This window comes from Ixodes scapularis, unplaced genomic scaffold, assembly GCF_016920785.2.
Source record: "Ixodes scapularis isolate PalLabHiFi unplaced genomic scaffold, ASM1692078v2 PGA_scaffold5__190_contigs__length_132052651, whole genome shotgun sequence".
In the NCBI taxonomy this organism is placed as follows: Eukaryota; Metazoa; Arthropoda; class Arachnida; order Ixodida; family Ixodidae; genus Ixodes; species Ixodes scapularis.
The window spans coordinates 4,573,457-4,595,131 of NW_024609880.1; the positions used below are offsets into that span (position 1 = coordinate 4,573,457).

The window sequence follows — 21,675 nt, forward strand, 5'->3', positions numbered from 1 at the left end:
TTTTGACAAATTTTGCATTATATCGGAAGTTATAAGCAAATTAAAATTAAAATCAAGCAAGAAAAAGGACTCCAAGATGTATAACCCCCTCCAATGGTATGTGCGAAGCGCTGCAGCGTCTCTGAAGACATCCGTACCGTCGTTTTATAGTGACTTTACATTCAACCAGTCTCTGCCGCCTTGAAGAGGAGGATGGCGAGCTGACAACCGAACCCATGTTGAAAGTCATAGCAGATGATGCCAGTGGGGATCGTGGCGCTGCTCCTCGGAGGGGCCGTGCCAACTAGGCATTGTTTTTTTGTTGTTTCCACACTTTGCAAACTCTATTTCTTTGTTTTGTAATGCTCAAAACTCAATAACAACTACTTTTACAAAAACAGAAATGTTAAGAAAATGCATAAAATCTTACTTTTTATTTTATGTCCAGAAAAAACGTCCCACGCCTCTAACCAGTCACGAAGGCATGCAGAGTAATGTTGGCTTTTCTCGGAAACGCTTGATGTGGTAAAATGCATGCAAGAAAGCGAGCGCCGCAAGACATTGTTTAATGGCTGGAGCATATACCTTCCACCACCAGTAAAACCTTTTTGTACTAGGTTTGAGAAAATGATCTTGTGGCTGCCACGTGACAATGTTTCACACAAGTGCTTTACGCACGCAGCGATCACAGAAGACTGGAAAAGTAAACGGACAGCATTGAAAAATGTTTATTATTGAGACAGTAGCAGCACGACCTTCGGACTTGTTTTTTAAACAATCCCAGCTAAGCTAAACGTCACGCTACTCAAGGTCACTACACGCTACACACAGTCCAAGTGCAACCTTTTCACAGGAGCAATGCAAACTCAAAACACAGAATCCCTTTATGTGCCGGCGAAACTGTTGGAAGTACCAACGTCATTTCTTTCCCCTTTTGGGCTTAGCCATTCTACTAGCAAGTGAAGAACATTTCGATAAATAAAGGAGCAGAAAGTACTTCTTGTTTCAATATTTCCAATCACTGTTACTGATGAACGTCGTCCCATGGTAATCCTAGGTCTGTCGAACGGACAGACACTTTGTAGAAGCATGTTTCAGCGACGACCTGACAGCGCAGACGGATGGGGAAAACAAAGATGGCACACTGTTCGCTTGTGTCGCTACGAAATGGAGTGGTGAGAGAGGCTGTTTCCTCTGGCTGTCATAGAACAAGTCGGTGGAGATGGTTTTCGGGCAACAAAAACATATTTCTGGAGGGTCGCCGTTGCCACAAGGGTACACTAACACGGCATATAGCAACTTTAGGTGGTAACTACTCGTCATTACCATTATTTAGAACTGCAAATTTCTCATTTTCACTGTCATCAGATCCTGTATCCCAGTACAGATTCAGCACTGTGAGGTTCGATAGCGTAGGCTCGCCATTCTGAAACAACGGAGTTGCAGGCAGACCCAAGTACAGAGAAAGTAATGTGAACAAAGGTTTGCACAAGCCCTCAACAAGTGACGCTGCAAAACATGAAAGATGCTTTTTCCAGATGGCCCATGAATGATACTGCATGTAGAAGATTCAGAACCTGCTTTAGCCAAAAATGGCAGGAAGTTGCATCAGAGTGCAACTTCAGGTGCAAGTTTGTGTCTCTGAAATGGCTCTGAAATTGTTAGTAGACTGATGACGTTCAAACATTTGCAGTCTTCCTTATAAACTAGTGCAAACTGGGCTTGCACGAGCTAAGTTAATCAAATAGGCCTTCAATCTGAGAAAGCAAATTATGTTAGAAGACTGTTTTTATCGTAATATGGATTTCCTACTTTTGAGTTTGTTTTCACAAAGCACAGTTACCTCCATCTATGCTCAAAAATACACTGGACATTTTAAAGGTGGCCTGACAGTGTTTGAAACTCTCAAAATAAAAGGTGTAGTGTATTCAATTGCCATTCATTTTTAAGCCCATTTTGAACCGCAAGTCTGCTGACAGATGGTTGACAGATGAGCGCCCGCTGTCACGCCTCCGGCGCCTCTGCTGGGTTCCGTGCTTTGCATCCTGGTTAGATTCTTCTGCTCAAAAAGGGGCGTAGCATGAACTTCAATCACATTTTAGTAGCAAAATGGACGTCGCATGGACATAATTTTTGGAATTTCACGACGCTTACAGCCCGTAGAATGAGTTATCACCAAGAACAGACAATCTCAGAAACATCTTTAGTGCACTTTTAACAAATCATGCCTCCACGTTGTGGGGAAAAGTTTTAATAATGAAGTGAAGAAATAAAGGCAGCAGGTTTTTCTTTTACAAGCGATACAACAATCTCACCAGCCGTTCGACGCTTGAGTGACGCTGCTATAAGTTCAGTTCACTAAAAGCAGGCTGCAGTGCACAAGGCCCCTCGTGGCACCTCACGCCCTGCTTGCGCACACCCCCAACGGGGCTGTTGGACGTGCAGAAAGAAAGTTTCTCCCATGCATTGCGGCAGCGGTGGCGTACCTAAACTGGCTGATGAGATTGGTCTAAGGGGAGCTAGGGGAATTTATTTTCTATGTTGTCTCTCAGGCCATTTGCGAGTGAGTGCTTGTCTGTCATACGTTTCTTTTTTGCCCACATTTTTTGTGCACTTTTATAATCAGGATGAATAACTACATACTAGCCCAACCTTCAATTCTTCTAGAGTATGGTAGTTACTCATGCAGCCACCCAACTGCAGCTATTTTGGCAACTTTTATCATGCTGCCTCTATGCAGCAAGTTGTGAAACTTAAAAATTATTTAGCTCTAGTTCATGCCATTTCCTGGGAACATGCTCCTGTAATATAAAAGAATGTTAGAAGATTCAGTTCGAAAGACGCTTAGATGTCCTCCCAGCTATTTAAGAAAGATTCATGTGCGAGTATATGAGCTGTATGAACAATTATTCTATTTTTATTGTTCTTATGCTTTGCTTTAAAAACCTCTACGTTGCTCTTTTCAGAACAGCTGCTCAAGAAGTTTGTGGCACGAGTCCCAAAGCTCTACGGGGAGACGGCCATGACTTTTAACATGCATCAGTTGCTGCACCTGGCCAACTCCGTCCGACACATGGGGCCGCTGTGGGCAAATTCGGCGTTCACTTTTGAGGCAGGCAATGGCCGACTTTTGCGTCATATAACTGCGGCAAAGGGAGTTCCTCTGCAGGTTGTAGAGAGGGCAGTCATGTCGCAAGAGTTGGAGGCAGCACTAAGTCATGAACTGCTTCCAGCAGACACGAGGCTGTTCTGCAACAGGGTGCTTGGCCACAGCCATTTGAAAGAAGCGTTTTATGTTGACGGAGGCGTCATGCTTGGCAATGCTATGCCTTCGGGTGATCTTTCTAGAGAGGAGTCTGCTGCGCTCCAAGAAGGCTTGGGCTTCTGCCCATCGTCTGTGATGGAGCACGGGCGACTGGTGCTATCGGGACAGCTCTGCCACACTGCACAGTACACACGTGCTACAAAAAGCAACTCGACAGTTGTGCAGTGTGGAGATGGCAGGGTTGTCATCATTTGGAGGGCACTTCATATAAGGGGTTGTGGTAGTGATGAGGGTGTGCTACTGTGCAAAGAACTCACCTTCAAAGATGGTGGCTCCATCTTCCCCCCTCACATCAGGGAAGTGGTCGCTGTGCCTCACGACACATTTGTTGTAGTGAAGCCACATGCTGTGTCTCAGGTGTGCCTTCAGATTAAGTTTTCACCTGAGAGGTCATATATCTGCTTCCTTCCTAACATTATTGAGCGCGACTAGGTTGCATGCCTTAAAGGGGCGGTGCAACGATATTCAATTGGAATGTTTTTCACTTTACGCAAGCTTACTGGCACTAGTGGGACTCAAGAATACTCGCACGCCACGCCACTGACCAAGGAACTCCTTTGTGGCGCTCTAATTTCGAGAACAAAATCGAGTGTTTTCATTCAATCTCTCCTTCGCAAAACCTGATGACGTAACCGGGCGGTAGCAGTACTGCTTAGTTACTATATTTGAATGCGGCTCATAGATTGAACCCGAGCATGGCGTGGACACTCAATTTGGGCTCGTGATAATCGATAGCTCAAGAAGCATTCGGGTAGTGGCCTGTGTCCAATCGCTGGAATGACGACAACAGCCGAGCCATAACAATGTCTGGAACTCAGCGCATGCCCTGTGCCTTGCCAACCCCAGTGCATGGCTATGATCAACATTGGCGACATATAATCGGCTCCAGATAACGTGGCCGCTTGTTCTGGCTGCGAGTTGAGGGGGTGAACTCTGTTCGTTTTTCTTTGTTTTTTTCTGCGACTTCGATTGTGTGTGATGAAAAACGAACGGGTATTTCACAGGTCATTAACGTCAGGGATCCGTTCTAAGCGGTTTTTGTGCAAAATACAAAAATCGTTGCATCGCCCCTTTAAACATGTATTTCTAATCAGCTTTTCGCTTGCTGTCCAGACCAGAGCCTGGTCTGCTTTATCAGCATTTTTTGTCTGTCAATGAGGTGTCGTAATTTTCATGTGTGATATTTCTTTTCATATTCCTGGTTTATTGCTGTGCCACGTTTGTTGAGAAGATGTTTGGGTGTTTAAGAAGCTGCGGCTTTTAATTATTGTCTTTTTCAAATGATTTAAAGGTGGTTGTGCCGACAGATATAATTTTTTTTTTCCAGCATTTTGTTTTTGGTGCTTTTCTTTCTAAATGCAAGTTTCATTTAAATTCACCTGTTGAATGCGATTGCATATGCTCTTGCCATCTATTCAATGTTATAGGGTGTGTCGTTTTGAATGCAGTTATACTTTGTCTCACCCTACGATAGACTAAAGCCAAAGCTACGAGTCGCTAGGCCCAACTATGAGCCAGTTGGATCCATCTGGTGTGTTGCGCCTGTATACGCACATCGCAGCTCGTAGCCTTGGCTTTAGTCCATTGTAGGATGAGACAAGATATAGCAATGCTACATTTCCATAATCTTTGTCTAATTTGGCTTAGTAGTTTGCTTTTTATTTGCTGTGATAAGTTTGCCTAATAAAAAGCCCTGCTTTGCAATGAACCACAAATCTATGCTTTTTATTGAGTGGTAGTTAACCACTCATGTGGCATGTTCAGAAAGATATGTAATAATGACTTCTCGCAAACATTCCTTTCTCACACCTATGTATGCCATTTTGAACCTGAAGCTCTGAAGCACATATCATATAGATGCTCTGCTCAGATGCCATATTAGGGTAGCCTGTGTCTTGCCAAGCGGTCAAGCCACAGAAACTAGCGATGACGAACCAGAACAATGCCTCTATTGATGATTAGAACCCCATAGTGCCTAGAAAGGCATTGACTTCCTGCATGACCCTAGTTGCAGAAGTGAATTGGCCACGAAAAGGAATTTTAAATTGAAGGTCAGTTGTCTCTGCATTTATACAAACTTGTTGCGAAGTGTTATAACAAAGTGTCCTCGTGGGCCATTTTTCAAGGTTGGATATCTAACAGAACCTCAACAGAGGTTATTATTTGAGTTGTTTTAAATATTCACTCTGAGTAAATATTTCGAGTTTCTTCTATAACGTAGGTTTGCTTCTTCGATTTAATGACACGAAACTTGAGGTGGTCCTGAAACATAACCAGATTTTTTATATGCATGTAGATGACATTTTCCCATAAAAATCGCAGGACCAAGGGGATTTTTTTTTTTCTAAATGCCAAACCTCCCATGGCAAAACAGATAAATGGGAATGTTTTAGCAGAAACACTTTCAGTGTTTTTTTCTTGCATATTATAACCACAGTTCCAGTTTAATATCATTTGAGATCAATACATTGACGGATAGGGGCCAAATTCCAGTCAAAATGATGGTGTCTAGGTCTGGCTCTGTTAGAAAAAAATTTCATATGCCATATAGGAAACCCGAATATTCTCATTTGCTTTGGATGACAAACTTTTTTTTTATGCCACTTATGAGGAGCAATTTTTCTCATATGATTTTATATAAGTTTCTTATTCCACATTTGACCCGTATAAGAACTTTCTTTTTCTTGTATGGCTCATATGGCATATGATAAAATTCTTATTTGAAAATACATGTTCTCATATCCATCTCATAAAACTATATAAGAAAAATATCTTTCCTCATATAGTTCTTATAAGAGACTGGCGCTCCTCATATGGGCATCATATGTTCTTATATCTTCTCATACTCCTCATATAACTTCTTATATAAAGTTATATAAGAACTATATGAGATTTTTCAGTAGGGTAGGTGTCCTCAAAATAGTTCGCCACTGGAACTGCCTCCACCGGGATTACCTCGAATAAATCTGGAAAGGCTTCTGGGATTTCAGCGGTAGGGAGAAATGCCAGCGATGGGAACATCCTCATCTGAAGAATGAAAAGAAGAATATTGCTGTATTGGGATTGACATAAAAGAGCTCTCATATCATATTCATAGAACTTCAGGTCACTCACCAGAACTGTAAAGTCCTCTTGTGTGTTGTATGTACTCTGCAGGCCGGAAGCGCAGACCCTCCGGTACACCGACTGGCTCAGATGGAAAAAACACCCTTGAATCCTGGCGCTAGGTATAAGATCTTGGACGGCATTCATAGCCGCGATCTCAAAGTCCGAGTACACGACTTCAATGCTGTGGCGATCCATGGCGTCGAGAAGAGCAGCAAAAAACCTAGCAAAAGTATAAAAAAAAAAGTTTCCGTCACAAAATTATTTTAAATAATTATTTCCTACCGCAACCATTTGCTCACTCTAGACAGGAAAACTGCTGTAGGAGAAACGAAACCACTGGTGATGCTGCAAAAATACGAGTAATTACCTTCTGTGTCGTCTGACTTGCTAGGTAGCAGACCGTATGCCATTGGCATTACCACTCCATGAAGTACAGCGTGCACTGTATAAATCTGGTAGAATAGAGGTGGCGTCACCTTGAAGGTCCCGTCTACTAGCAACACGGTAGACTGAGCCAAGTGGTGCAAGTTCTTCTCGGTTGCGAAGATGAGGATTCTTGCTGAGTCGCCATCTCCACTATCATGCAGGAGAAAGGACTCGCGTTTGCTTGTCACCTGCAATGAGATGCAAAAAGCATTAAGAAAAATCCATACCGCCATCGATCACCAGGTCATTACCTTGAACTCCACGGGGACTCTGATGTCTCCTCTGGTGGACGGAATACTGTAGCTGAATGTCGCGCGCTGCCTTTGCTTCCGTATGACTCGCCGCAGGGACGACGGGGCAGGCATCTGAGAAGCGGTGTCGTCACCGACGGCAGATGCAGCGTCTAAAAGAATTTGGTGTGGAGTTTCGCGGCTCCCCACTGTGACGAAAAAAAATTGTTAAGAAACCTAATTTTTTTATACTAAATGTAAAAACGTCTCGGCACAAACCTGCTTTTTCTTTTATCCGATGACGGGTCCTGAGCAGGTTGAGTTCCGTTGGGTCTCCCGCGTGCGTGTGACTGCTTGAAGTGGCAATGATTCGACTCGCATCCGGATCTGTTGTCATTTTCGCCTTGCATTCACCTCTCCTGCGACATATCCAGTAGCACGTTGACTCGTTCTTTCTGCTGCATGTATACGAAAACCCGTCATGAAGGAGCATCGCTCCACCTCTCTCCGTAGCTATCACTTCCATTTTGAGAAGTGAAGCCAGAGACCCAAAAAGTCGTTCTTATATTATCCCAGCATTCCATATTTGGGAACCAACCCGGAACTATTACGTTTGTTTCACATCTTTCACCTCGATAAGCTTAGCTGACCTCGATAAGCTTAGCTAGCGACCACAGCCCGATGAGCTGACTGACCTTCGGGAGGTTGACCCAAATAGGGGACGAACAAGTAGTTACAGTATAACGGGTTGCCCAATTGACGAATCGTCACAGCGGACGATTCGTCACAGCGGAAAGATGTGAAACAAACGTAATAGTTCCGGGTTGGTTTCCAAATATGGAATGCTGGGATAATATAAGAACAACTTTTTGGGTCTCTTGCTTCACTTCTCAAAATGGAAGTGATAGCTACGGAGAGAGGTGGAGCGATGCTCTTTCATGACGGGTTTTCGTATACATGCAGCAGAAAGAACGAGTCAACGTGCTACTGGATATGTCGCAGGAGAGGTGAATGCAAGGCGAAAATGACAACAGATCCGGATGCCAGTCGAATCATTGCCATTTCAAGCAGCCACACGCACGCGGGAGACCCAACAGAACTCAACCTGCTCAGGACCCGTCATCGGATAAAAGAAAAAGCAGGTTTGTGCCGAAACGTTTTTACATTTAGTATAAAAAATTTAGGTTTCTTAACAATTTTTTTTCGTCACAGTGGGGAGCCGCGAAACTCCACACCAAATTCTTTTAGACGCTGCATCTGCCGTCGGTGACGACACCGCTTCTCAGATGCCTGCCCCGTCGTCCCTGCGGCGAGTCATACGGAAGCAAAGGCAGCGCGCGACATTCAGCTACAGTATTCCGTCCACCAGAGGAGACATCAGAGTCCCCGTGGAGTTCAAGGTAATGACCTGGTGATCGATGGCGGTGTGGATTTTTCTTAAAGGGACACTCAAGCGGTTTTTGGAGAAGCTACTTTTTGGTGTGATGGTGTTAAGGAAGTGTCAGTGAATGAGTATCTTCAGTTTTAGAAGGCAGAAACGCCTATTAATCACGCAGGAATAAAATACGTGCGGACTCTTTTCTGTACTTGCGAGGACCAATGAAATTATCGTATGTTTGAAAATGTTGGCTGTCTTTTTAAAGTTTCGCTAAAAAAACAATTTTCAGTTCATTTACATATGTTGTGCATGATAATTTCACAAGACGTAAAATATTTCTAGTTTAGAGTACGCGATAGCGCAATTATCGTTTCACAAACAAAGGACTACGTTTTCTATTTGCCTTCCTCCGCGGGGGGTGAATTTCCCGTTCCCCAGGGATGCGCGGAAGCGCACGTATCTCCGCGCGTTGCAGGCCGGTCGTGCCGGTTGCGGGCCGGCCGGCTCCTTCTATCCGCAAACGTGGCGTCGGTGGTGATCGTCGGAATGGACGGCCTGGTGAAAGCTCATCGTCCCGCGTAAAAGCGCTATCCTTGACTGTGAATTTTCGTCGTGTTTCGCTATGATAACCCAGCACGTACTAGAAGGGAACATCCACACTCTAAAAAAAAAAGCGTCATCTTAACACTTTTTGGAGTGTAAATGGTTTGTCGAAGAATCCACACTTTTTTGAGAGTTAGGGTTACTCTTCGAAAGAAGGTGTTGACTTTACTCTTTTAAGAGTAACAAGGAGTTACTCTTGACAAGAGTTACAATTACTCTTCAAAACGAAGTGTTGACTTTACACTTTTGAGAGTAACCAGGAGTTACTCTTGACGAGAGTTAGTGTTACACTTTTCTAGGGTAAGGGTTACTCCTTGAAATGAGGTGTAAAATTAACACTTTTGAAGAGTAGCATAGACTCCTACAGGTGGTGTTGTACGTACCCTCGAAGCGAATGTTGTGGCTACTCTCTTAGGTGCAAATAGAACAACTCTAATGAGTGGTCAAGGCTACACTCTCATGCCAAGAGTTATTTTAACTCCCTCGTAAAGGGTAACTTCAGCTCCATAAGAAGTGTTAATTAAGCTCTACGTCTGAGCTAAAAGTACACTCTGTTAGGTGTTATCTTTTCCCTTTCATGTAGTGTGCCTGAACTCTATAGAAGGGCAAACAAAGAGCCTCCAAGACATTGAATCCCTTAAGCAAGGTGTTTATTTCCCTCAAATATGGGCATTTCTTGTTCACAGCTACAACACTCCGCAATGCACGGATGCAAATGTCCGAAGAGAATTCTGCACGTGCTCACAGGACGAAAGGTGTTGCTTGAGCCTTTGCAGAGGGTGCCCATACAGGCCCTCATACAAGGTCGAGTGAAAACAGTAATACGGTGCTCGTTAAAAAAACAGATTTTAATGTACATGTAAAACAATACACTCATTTAAGATCTCAATCTTCCAGTTTTTAAATTAAATCTAGTACCAAGAATGACTTGGTCTTGTAGGTCAAGCCAATGAAGTTGCCAATCACAGCAAGTGACCAGGATGCTTTTGGACAGCAGGAAATGTCATGGACCCAGTATAGCGCAAGAATGAGCGCAATACCGGCCACAATGTCCGTTACCTCGAAAGAGCAGTCCTCCAGCACCACTGTGAGTGGTGAACTTGAGGTTCCTCCCCTGACTTGCATCACAGGGAAGGCTGGCTGGACATGATCCTCCTCCTGTGAAGAAGAAACATGGGCAATTTGTAGTATTTGGAAGGAAGATAATTACCAAAGAAAGTTACTCAGTCTCCTCGGGGTAATTACAGCAATTTCAGGGTGTCTAGAGAATTATTATTTTGAAATTCCCCAACTTTTCCAGATTTTCCCTGACAATTTCAGGTGAAATTCCCTGACCTCTGTAGAGGCGGTTCAATATATGAGACCATTACAACACAAGGCATTGAGCATTGAGCACTGTGAGCAAATTTCTAGAACCACGGGTTTTTCGAGTAATTAAGCAACTGCAGTGGTCCCCGGATTCAAACCCAGGACCTCTGCATGACACCCAGGAGTGGTGCCCACTCGGCCACCACATCATGCGCGGCAATATATGTGGCCCCCTCGTGGGCCCAGAAAAATACAACACAATGCAAATAGCACATCAAGTAGCACACCATTAAAGGGACACTTCAGTAAAGTGACAATTTGTAGATGAAAATATTTGTTCATGTTACACCAGCACACAATAAGAGCAACAACACCATACCCTGCCTTTTGCTATAATTTTGGCCTTTCAACTAGCTCAAAGATTGAAGCCTAAACTTTCTTTCCCCACTTCACACCACATTGTTTTTATAAATTGCCAGAATTACCAAATAAGCACGACAGGCTTATTTGCATTTTATTGTATGTATCTCGGTATGCTCGGAGTCTGCTGAGGTAATACATGCCTATATAAAACACTGTTGCTTGTTGCTTTATTAGAGCATCTTTTATAGAGGCTGAAGGCATAAGACCAATACTGCCTGTCAGCCCAGCAACAGGTGCAGAGCAAGTGTTTGAACATCTCCTTCACCATATTTAGTCACATTATAATATTTCTTAAATGTTTTGGGCAAACCAAGTTTTTAAACCACTTCATCTTTTTAAAGCTACTCTTCTGATTTCTTTCAATGCTTTTTGTGTGTTCTTCGAGTTGGTGATGATGAATCTCTGTTAAACTGCAGGTTTCTTTTTTTCTACGAGATGCCAGAGAGGCTGCTCTTAGAACAGCCTCCCTGGCTGCTTTTGCTTCACAGGTACCCGCGAGCAGGGTTCTGAGTTACCATGCATACTGAAATTGATATGTGAGCCAGTTTTCACTTCGTTTAAGAGGTTAGAAATTATATCAGAATGGTATACCATACCTTCTCAATGAGAGAAGCTGGTGAATCCTTCAGCAGGGCTGCCAGGCTCTTTACCACCTCCATGGCAGGAGCTGCAAAGAATGAAGTTGCTTAGTTTTCTGATGGAAAGTGTATTCTTATATGGCAATAATTCCTAAAATTCTGTGCCAAAACACTATGAAATCAAGGCAATGACCACCACCCCCCGACTGCATAAAAATAAATATCAAGGCTGGGATAAGAAACCCATACGTTTCATTTAACACAGCTGAATGATCACAATAATGCAGAATCCAATCAAGAAAGATATACCCAACTTTTTTAGACCTAATAAAAAAAACTATGTGTTGCAGAAAGCTGAAAGTTCACCAGCTTTAATGTAAAGTCAGCAATATTAAAAATGAGTAAACAGCTTGCTAAGTGTCCTTAGTTAATACCAGCACACTCATTTGCAAGACAATAGACCATTTTCGAAAATCCCAGGAGCCATTCATAGGATATACTTGAATAGTTGACTGGGACTTGCTTTTTTGCCGATTGAACAAGATTCCGAACCAAACACTTAGGCAGCACTCATGGCTATCTCGCTCAGCCACAACCATCCAAAACCATTAGTACCCCTTCTGACATGAATACCTAAGAAAAAGATAATCCACATCGCTCTCCAGCTCTCTCTCTATTTTCTCCTTTGTATGCAATGGCAGCCGTAAGTGGTTGCATTTATTTATGGCATCCCCAAGTTATTACCCCCTGACAATGGCATCGGGACAAGGGTGCAAGGGGAGGGGGCAGTTGCCCCCCCCCCTTTTTTTTTGATATTTGAAACAATTATAGCAGACAATATGGGAGAGAGGGATAGGGCTTAGCTTCCCTGCACATCACCCCTCCACCTTCCAAACGGTAGCAATTTAGCTGGCCTCTGCCCACAGTGGCGAAAGACATAGCTCTATATTTATACAGACTTTCCCGAAGGGTAGGATGAATGCAATTTCTTAACAACTGGATTTGTCCAAGTGGAATCGTCCAAGATTTTATAGATTAATTAGTGTGAACAATCTATTGTGTTTCAGAGCTGGCTGCCGTATACTATAGTTTATTTTACACCTTTACAAAAAAAAAAAGCTAGCAAATGCATATAACATCTCAGTTTGGGGAGACCATTGACTAAATGTAATTTCAGCTCTACAAGGAGCTAATTTGCTATAAAGTACCATTTAACCTTAATAAAAAAATAAAAAATTATACATACTAAAATGCACAAATTCTATAAAAAAAATATATATATATATACATATATATAAAAGTAGCCCAACCCAAGAACACACAGGTTGTGATTCGCAAGAGTTAAAATAATTGATAAGTGTGCCACATGTCAAAACAAAGAATGCATTATGGCCTGCTTAAGCTCCGCCACAACCGACACTACTAGATAGTCAGCAAGCTGTTCATGTGTGCCACTTCATCATGCAGCTACCTGCACAATAGATGTGCGCTCTAAATTTCTTGGTGCATGTGAATAAACTGGTTGCGCCACTCTGAATGCAGGTGCAGGCACATGCATTGCAAGGTCGAATTTAGAGCTCTTTTTTTCTTTTTTTCAAATAGTAGGAAGGTGAATTTATAAATTGCTTAGGCCTACTCTTGCAACATCATAGTGACCCTCAACCCTTCATCTAGCTTTAAAGGGCCTCTAAAAACAAATTATTTTAAGCAGTTTGGTTGGGATGCGCGTGTCAAAAGAATTTTATGCGAAAAAAAAATGTTCAGAGCAATATTGACGGCAAAAGATTGATTTCAAATTATGCGGGCAAAGTCCATGACATGACAGAATGGTCATTTGCTCTTTCCACCTCAACGAGATGGTCATTCGTTCTTTCCACCTCAACGTGAAGGTGAAGCCGATCCACCTTTCCTCCACACGCCCGAATGCCAAGAGAAAAGCAGTTGAAAAGAGGTGACTACTGACTTAATTGCAAGGCACCTCGCGCCATCAATATTTTTGTAAAATAAAATGTTTTTTTTTTGCTTCAATTTTCTTTGACACGCGTGCCCCAAGAAGACTTTAAAAAAAAAATTTTTTTTTCAGGTGTTTTTAAGAACTGATAATTACAAACTTGCCATTTAAGTTCACACCTATATTTCTAAGTTGATTTGAAAACAAAAAAAGAATGTTTTAAGACTTACGGTATTTGCGGCACAGAAATATGTAGTCATAAATGTACCCATATTACATCCATATTATTTACAAGTTAAAAATCAAACCGCTAGCCTCCCTCTTCAGCTAACCAGTGTCAAATGTACTACTAAATTAACAGTCCAATAAATACCCTGTTATACGAAAGAACATGACATTTGAATGAATCAAGAATTTAAAATAAATCTGTCACATAACAAAAAAACTCGTTGAGTAAAGATAATTCCTGGCAAATACATTCACATATCGCAGTGACGTAACTGACACTCCACTCGCACCCAACAAGCCGAATCTTGGCAAATAAGGACTAACTCAACACTCTGTGGCATTCGGCTTTGGACCTACTGGGAGGACTTTACTACAGCACACATCTACCGCCAAGAAGACAGCCATATTTTAACAGCGAAAATGAAATAAACATGACTTCGAACACAAAAATAACCAATCATAACGTCTCTCACGGACTATTAGGATAAAAACACTTACAAATAGCGCTGTACAGGGCCTTTCGCCGTGGATTACACGCTGGACTCGTCGGAGATTCCCGGTCAATAGTTAGACACAATCCAAGCTCATCAGATCCTGACAAAAAGTACATTCACTGTAAAAACAAATTCCGTCAAATTAATAAAAATTGCCAGCTAATTTTTGATGCCGATACAATTAGTGTTGTCTTCCATCACGGTCACAGCATTAACTATCTATTACGTGCATGACAGTAATGAAGCCCCACGGTTTTCCCCGTAACTTGACCTGGGTAGAAGCATGGCAGAAAACTGTAACTCTCAGTCACTGTACTGCACGTGATGCACGGATACGGGTATTGTTCCGGAATCAAAAATTAGCTGCCATGTTGTCTGTACCTTGCGACGGCAAAAAACCGCAACTCTCAATCACACAGATGCACGTGACGCACGACGACGGGAATCGTTTAAATTAGCTGGCGTGTTGTTTGCACCTTGAAGCAACGGCCAGAGCTTGTTAAACTGCTAGCTGCAGTGACTTAACAAAATGGACGTCTCAGTGAACAATAAATATAGCATTTTACTAATATAATTATTGTTCACTGAGACGTCCGTTTTATTAGATCATTGCAGCTAGCAGTTCAACAGGCTCTAGCCGTTACTGCAAGGTATGGACAACACGGCAGCTATTTTTTAATATCTGAATGATTTCCGTAGTCACGCATGACGTGCAGCTCAGTGATTGAGAGTTGCAGCTTTTTGCCGCCACAAGTTACGGAAAACACACCAACTAATTTTTGATGCGGGAACAATTCAAAGTAAATATCTAGCGACCATAAAATCTGATTAGGTTGTGGGCCCAAGTTACTTTCAGGAGTTAACGCCAGCTGCGCATCCCAGCGGTTAGCAGGTGCTTAAACACTATTAGAAATTTGAAGCAAGTGCACACAAGATACAGTATTAGGTAAAGCATGTTCATACCTTTTTTTCTCAAGAAATAATTAGTGGGCCATTTCCATCTTTCATGTACAAAGCAATCTCTGATTTTCAGAGCAATAAAGTCCATATGAAGAACTACAGATCCTGGAAAAGCAAAACAGAAAATATGGAATGTGATTAGATTATCAACAGAGTGCGATGACAGAATAAATTTCCCAATTTCTGCATACTATGAGTTAGACGTGAGCGCATTGCAAGAGCCTCAGCTAACTCTCGCGGGAACTAGACAGCAAAACCAACTTGAGACCTATGCTACGAATTAACAAAGGAAGTCCGAAAATGCCTTCGAAGACAAAATTGCTGCAATCAATGAGTTTCTGCAAGCATGCTGTCACGAGTTACTTTCAGAAGTTACTGCCAACTGTGTCTCTCAAGAGATAATTACACACTGTGGTAGCAAGAAATTTCAAGCAAGAGCACATAAGATGCAGTACGGAGTAAAACCTGTTCATACCTTTATTCTTGAGAAATAATTAGTGGGCCATGTCCAGCTTTCATGTACAAGGCAATCTCTGATTTTCAGAGCAATCAAGTCCATACGGAAAACTACAGAACCTGGAAAAAAATAAGTGGAATGTGATTAGGTTCTGAACAGAATGCAATGACAAACTAAACCTCCCGATTTCTGCAAACTATGAGTTATAGATAAGCGCAGTGCAGGTAACTCAGATTCATTCTGGCAGGCACTAATCAGTGAAACCAACGTGTGACTTATGCTATGAAACCATTTTAAGAAGGCAAGTTCGAAAAATACCTTTTAAAATGAAATTTCCACATTCAATGAGTTTCTTCAAGCCTGCTCTCACAAGTTAATTTCAGAGGTTACTGCCAAGGCGCACCTCCCAGAGATAGGTGTTCGAACACTGTGTTAGTCAGAAATTGCAAGCAAGTGCACACAAGATGCAGCACTGAGTAGAACATGTTTGTATCTATTCTTGAAAAATAATTACTGGGTTACGTCCAGCTTTCAAGTGGAAGGCAATGTTCGTAACCTACACAGCAATCAAGTCTATATGAACAACTATAGAACCTCGAAACAAAGAAAAACAAAAAAATGTGGAATGTGGTTAGGTTCTGAACAGAATGCAATGACAAACTAAACCACCCGATACCTGCAAACTATGAGTTGCACGTAAGTGCACTGCAGGTGCCAGTGTGATTTAAGAAAGCTGTAAACCCAAATGAAATCACTTGAAAGGGGACAGGACACAGAAATTAGGCAAGTTAGAGTATTCATTACATGATAGCCCCATAGGTTACTGGGCATACAGAAAACACTTAAGAATATTTAAAGTTCCAATAATTACAAAAATATATCTTTTAATGTTTCTGATTTTTATCTGCTGACCAGGATACCTGGGTGACCAGGCGATGCCTGAACATCGGACTCTGAGAACACCAAAGCTCACTGCAAGGGACCGCATACTAGCATTTAGCGGTACACTGTCGAGATTGCGGTGCAAACTGCAGGAAACCTATTACATAATGAAGGAAACCTATTACATAATAAAAAACAGACCATCTTGAGTAAGCCAACCTTCACTGACTCCAACGAACAGTGAGATTCATTTTCTGAATCTTGGTTAGCACGTGGAGTGTGCAATGAAGAAGAAGGAAGTGCAAAATCCACGGTGCGCCTTATACCCGAGCGAACATAGTGCCATCTACACACTCCAATGAAAAATCAGTTGTTAGTAAGCACTTATCCAATGTAGTCCTTCCTTTTTGTCCTTTTCCCTTTCGTGCTGTTTTTCACGAAGAAAATTTCGAATCCATGATAAAGTGAGAGAATCAAGATTCAGTGAGGAAAGTTTTGATATTAAATGACAGTGAGATACGTGATCGAAAGCCTTAGAGTAATAAAAAAATATGGCATCATACTTGGGAGTTAGTGTTCATATTAACATGAATATCACGGGTGAACTCCAGCAACTGCCTATAGCATGAATATCTTTTACGAAACCTGTATTGATTTTGGTAGAAAAAGTTGTTAGTAGATTCCAGATGCGATACTACATGAGAAAATATTTTGAGTTCTAACAACTTGCATACAACGCTGGTTAACGATACGAGACGGCAGCTTCCCGCAGAGTGACGATCGCCACTTTTGTAGATTGGAACGACCTTTCCAACCTTCCACTCGGGTGGGATGCAACCAGTGGATGAATGCTGGAAAAGTAGACTGCATATTACTGCGTGCTTAGGGGTAGCCCAGGGGGCACCGCGCCCGACTGTCATGCAGAGGTCCCGGGTTTGAATCCTGGGACCGGCAGATGTCTTTATTTATTCCTAAGACGATGCTTCTAGAAAATTTGAGAAGGCCGTGGTTAATTCTAGAACAGAATGTTCGAGTACAGAATGTTCGAGTACAGAATGTTCTAGAAAGGAGAGTGCTATAAAAGAAGCCCCGCGTGGCCTTATGCAATCAGTTATCGCTTGTGCTCGACCCTGTTGTATTGAAGACACTCGACGCCCCCGACGTGCTGTTATTTCCCTTTAATTTGGGCAAAGTTCGCCCCATTAAACATTCATTTTGTTCAGTTTTACTTCGCCTCGTCACCTATTTTTTGTGACAACCCTTGGTATTTTCTAGAATTTTTGTATTAATTGAGTCGACACCAGCCAAGCTGAAAATTTTGAGGTTATCATTAATATCGCAATTTCAGACGGTGTTATAGAAATAGGGTCCATATACCTAAAATCTACATCTGGTACAAAAGGTAAAAAGGAACTATCTCCATCAGTAAAAGTAGACTAAAAGCAATTGTTCAAAACCGTAGGACATTCATTGTCCGAAATAACAGTGCCATCATTGTTCATCAAGAGTATTGAACGGGATGACTTATATGAGGAAATAAGTTTCCAAAACGTTTTTTGGTTATTCTATAATATTGAAGGCAGTTCACAGTTATAAAATTTGTCTTCGAAGAAATGCATACGTTCGATACAGAGTTTGGCCCAAGAGTTATATTTGGTCCAGGCTGCCTCGAAATTCGAGTTTTTGGCTATCTTAAATAGTCTTTTCTTTCTTTTGCCCTAGTTTTTAAAATCTTCCATGTACCAGGGTTTAGTGCTGTCTAACCAAATACGAACGCATAGAACAAAGGCAAGAATTCTAGCAACTTTTGTTTGGAAAGTAACTAGTTGTCATTAACTGTAGTATCAAAAAAATTTACAACATAATTGTCAGAAAATTTCGAGAGAGCTGTGTTAAATTTGGCCATCACTGGGCCACAATACCACTAGCAGACATTAGTTGCTAGAATGACAGCAAGCGGAAGTTTTCAAATAACCAACCTGCAGAAAAAAGATATTTGAGTGCTCCATCACGGCTGTGCTAGCGTGCCCCGAATGACCGGCATGGGATAGCGACTTTTGTAGAGGCATCGCAGCTGACGACCAATGTTGGCAGGCTCCTAATGCTCCTAACTTGAAATACACCAGGACGGGTTCTGGGAGCCGCTGTTTTCCCGTGGTGGGCTCGAGAATGATCGGTCCGTCCAGCACGTGGGCCCGTCATTGCTGGCGATGCTCAGAAGTATAGACTGCAACAAAAATATGTGTAAGTGCTCCATCATGGCTGTGGTAGCGTGTCCCCCCCCCCTCCGATTTCAGCTTTTGGAGCAGGTAATTCTCGTTCATAACCCTGTAAAAAGCGATGCAAGTACTACAGAAAACCCCGCAGTTCCTCAAAGTGCCATAAAAACTATTTTAACTGTGATTATAACACAGACAAATATTTACAGCGAAAAGATTGTTGTTGGAAGTGTTGTAATAGAAGAGGATAAAGTAAAAACGCAAAATGCCTTTAAATCTTGATCCATTTACTAAATCAGTTCAGTCTTCGACTACTGCAGGGCAATAAAAATATTTTAACAGAGCGAATAAACTACACGTCGTAACATGCACTTTTCCTTAAAGGGGTGGTGAACCGAAATTTGGATTTCAGAAAACAATGCAGGAGCTGTAGATGGGATGCTACAATCCTTACAACACTACTCGTAAGGCGATATTTCGAATGGACGGCCGTATATTTGGAAAAAGAGATTGAGATTGAACGAGGCCAACGAGGGACGTGGAGTCAACGTATATGGTTCTCTCCTGTCTTCGCTTTGCCCCATCAAGGCGACGAGGCGAGAAAGACGCAAGAAGATTCCCTCTCCTTCTCGACTCTTCTCAAAGAAACAAGACCTCAACATATCTGTCACATGCGCCTCCTTTTTTGAAAAAATATGGTTGAGATATCGCTATATGGGTGATCTTTTGGTGTTTGTAGCATCCCGTTGCACGCTTTTGCTGCCGTGTTTTGTGGAATCCAGATTTCGGTTCAGCATCCCTTTAAAATGCAAATATAGCGAGGAAGAGTCATACGAGTGTTCCTCAAGTAATCGGGGCCACTGAAACAATGATTGACACCTCACTTCCTCCCATGCAAAGCATCAATAACCATTCCAGCCAAGGGGAAACAACTATAAAGGGAAAGTAAAAGTTGAACACTTATCTCGGAAAGTGGCTACTTTTCGCTCGAGCACATAATTTAATAGTTGCTTTTACGTAGGGAAATATAAGCGAGTAACTTGGTGTTCCTTAATTTCATAAAAGGACAAAATTGTTTCCGTCTATGGCAGTGCTCTCTCAGGTCACCGTGGGACAGAGGTGGTTTGTGTGCCTCAGTCCTATTTATTATCGAGCGGTAACACATCATATCCGCTGAAAGTATTTAATAAATCATAGCGGCCAAAGCAGGTGGCACGTCATCGTCTGCTTTCAGCCAGCATCTAATGATGTTGTTGGCGCCATCCTGCGGTATGTTATGCAAGCACGGTCGTCGTTCGCCCGCTAGGCCTACCGCGAAACGAACGAACCACCGGTCTCTATGACAATTGCCGGATCACGCATCCCCACTTGCTCGCTGCAGCGCGAGTGCGGCCAGCGAACAACCATCTTGCACATTGAAAAATTGTTTTTGGAACGTGGTGGAGGATGGCGGCAGCTAGCTGAAGACATGTTTTCTACTTGTTTGTCGTCATTTGCCAAACAAGTTTTTTAAAACCCTGTGTAAGCCGTGAAACTTGCCGTTGAGAAAACGTGGAAATTTTTACGGCAGCAGAGTGCCACAGGAAAAAGGCACAACTTGTCGAAAGCACGCTTCACCGGTCTAGCAGCGTGATCAAAGCTTCCCGGGCCCACAAAAGCACTGCGTCTCTGCGCCTTCGCATGCTCGGGTGACAATAAAGAATCGACGTGTAAATGTGTTTTACGAGTGCAATGTGTGTAAAGCCATATGTGCTTCTGGAGCAGCATTTTACTTTACCCCGACGACTGTACAGGGTGTCACAAAAGAAAATTTACACAATTTTTTTTACTGCAAAAATCAACTAGGCATCATCGAACGCTCATTCTCTGCCGAAAGATAGAGCTAGAGGTCACAACCGGATGGCAAAGTTTCAGCCCGATCCGATAACTTAATCAAAAGTTATAAGCGATTTTTTGAAAATTTCAATGGGAAAATGGTTGCCGACAGAGTTTTCAAACACATGGGGCTCTATGGCACCAGAAACCGAAAACGGGCAAAAATGGGCTCCATTTTTACATTGAAATTTTCAGAAAATCACTTATAACTTTTGATTAAGTTATCGGATCAGGCTGAAACTTTGGCATCTGGCTGTGACCTCTATCTCTACCTTTGGGCGGAGAATGAGCGTTCGGCGATGCCTAGTTTATTTTTGCAGTAAAAAAGACCGTGTAAATTTTCTTTTGTGACACCCTGTATTTGTAACTTCCGGCACTTGCGGTCCAGAAAGAGCTTGATCCAGTGGCCAGTGGCAACGAACGAGGAGGGGAAGGTACACATCATGATACTGTTAGCGCGAACACGACATCGGCACATTTTACTTCCAATTAGTATTAGCGAGCACGAAATGTTTTTGCTTACATTATATGAGCTCTTTCCGTAGCAATAATAACTTGGATGACATTCCTTGGTTTCAAAGAGAAAAACTGGAAAAACCGGCGATTACTTGTTCGCACAAACTGTGTCGCACTCAGTACGTCTTTTTTCGTTGTTAGACTATTTACAGAATATTGTGCACGATAGCTCCTCATTACTGATTAGTGCTGAACCATTATAAACCTACTTCATTGCACTTGACGTTTGAGCGCGACTCGCCTAATTGTGATTGGCCAAGGGACTGCACACGACCGTATGGGTCGCGCTTCAAAAATTTTAATTCTCGCTGTCTTGTAGTTTTGCCTTCGAAAACCAAACTTACTCCACAGCGTTGCTCTATTTGTGCTGCCATGTGATCCATTAGAGCAGATATGGAACATGGTTAATAGTGCATAAGAGCAACCGTCCATATTGTTTTCCCCCTTTATTCAAAGCAACTTGCCGGAACAGCTGGACGACCCAGAACTCCGTGCCCGATATATGACGCCCAAAAACATCTACGCGCGACACACCTTCAAAACTTTGCCGCGGCGCCGATTCTTGATCGGTATCCAAGCGCGCGAAGGCAGAGGAAGCTTTGATCACGCCGCGGTAAACTTGATTTCGACGAATTGCGCTTTTTTCCTACGGCACTGCGCTTCCCTAAAACTTTTGACGTGTTCTCAACGGCAAGCCTCACGGCTTACACAGGGTTTTAAATAACTTTTTCAGCG

At 42.4% G+C, this 21,675-nt stretch overlaps 1 long non-coding RNA gene and 1 pseudogene across 1 annotated transcript; one reads left to right on the forward strand and one right to left on the reverse strand.

The window, feature by feature from the left end:
* The window catches only part of LOC115310807, a 40,745-nt pseudogene that overhangs the window by 5,126 nt on the left and 13,944 nt on the right, over positions 1-21,675 (forward strand).
* LOC120849957 lies at positions 10,161-14,075 on the reverse strand. The gene is made up of 3 exons (XR_005718026.3): positions 14,036-14,075; positions 11,377-11,447; positions 10,161-10,207 (listed from the first exon to the last, which is right to left on the reverse strand). It is a non-coding gene; the product is annotated as an uncharacterized LOC120849957 (long non-coding RNA).